This window comes from Nicotiana tabacum, chromosome 14, assembly GCF_000715075.1.
Source record: "Nicotiana tabacum cultivar K326 chromosome 14, ASM71507v2, whole genome shotgun sequence".
NCBI lineage: Eukaryota > Viridiplantae > Streptophyta > Magnoliopsida > Solanales > Solanaceae > Nicotiana > Nicotiana tabacum.
This window is the reverse complement of record NC_134093.1, coordinates 85264111-85265351: the sequence shown is the minus strand read 5'-3', so window position 1 is coordinate 85265351 and position 1241 is coordinate 85264111. Positions and strand designations below refer to the sequence as shown.

The window sequence follows — 1241 nt, the reverse complement described above, 5'->3', positions numbered from 1 at the left end:
CAGGAACTTTGATTGAATGCGAAGGGTCAGAAGCCAAAATAGACTTTCAAGGCTTTGACCCCGAAGCTGAGAGAACATTTCACAAGAGGTTGAGAGAAGCAATGGATATAGATAATCTTCAGGTACTTGTTCAATTACCTGTGAATATGGCGAAGGAGCAACATATGGTTGTTCAAGAGGTGGTGATGCCCAACATTGCTAATGACACCTCCAGCATTGTGAAGCCCAGAATCACTGGGCACTCTGATCTAATACAGAGCATGATCCAGTTATTACATGCAAATGGGCAGTTTATGGGTCTTCCACGCACAAAGATCCACAACAACACATTCTGAACTTCTTGGAGATTAGTGATACTTATATCACTAATAGAGTCAATCCAGACTATGTGAGACTCACACTATTCCCATTTTCTCTGTTGGGTGAAGCAAAGCGGTGGTTGAAGGCGGAACCAGCTAATTCTATTACATCATGGAATGATCTGGCGAGGAAATTTTTGACACGGTTCTTCCCTTTAGGTAAAACTGCAAAGATTAGAAGTGAGATAGTGGCTTTTAAATTGAAATCGGGGGAGTCTTTATATGCAGCTTGGGAGAGGTTCAAGGGGCTGCTTAGAGATTGTCCTCATCACAACCAGACGAATAAAGTGTTAGCTCATACCTATAGAAGGGCTACATCCAAAGACAAAGATTGTAGTGGACGCTATTGCAGGAAGTCAAGTGTTGGAGAAGAGCTTCGATTAATTTTACTGCGGAAGGCATGTCACTTGCTGGTTGAACTTGAAAATAAGGCGTAGTGGGCGATTAAGAAGTTGAACATGGACTTTGAAGCCACTGGCGAGAAGAGGCTCTTGTAGTTGAATGAGTTAGATGAGTTCAGACTGTACTCCTATGAAAATGCTAAGCTTTACAAAGAGAAAACAAAAAGAGGGCATGACAAGCGTATCAAGCCGCGTCACTTTGAACTGGGACAAAAGGTACTATTGTTCAATTCCATGCTTAAGCTATTTTCCAAAAATTTAAAATTGAGGTGGTCAGGTCCATTTGAAGTGGTGAGAGTTACTCCTTATGGCGCAATTAAGCTGCACGCTTTAAACGGTGATAGAAATGTTTTGGTGAATGGTCAAATAGTCAAACACTATTGGGGAGGTGTCATTGATCGTCAGAAGTCCAAAGTAATACTCGCCGATGAGTAAGCAAGGCCCTGCGTCATGCCTCGATGTTAAATCGCGCGCTTGTTGG

The 1241-nt window shown here is 42.4% G+C and overlaps 1 non-coding gene across 1 annotated transcript; it reads right to left on the bottom strand.

Moving 5' to 3' along the window:
- Nucleotides 1-529: 529 nt before the first annotated feature.
- Nucleotides 530-636, bottom strand: LOC142169245 (small nucleolar RNA R71). The gene has a single exon (XR_012698957.1). It is a non-coding gene; the product is annotated as a small nucleolar RNA R71 (small nucleolar RNA).
- Between the last annotated feature and the right edge of the window lie 605 nt (nucleotides 637-1241).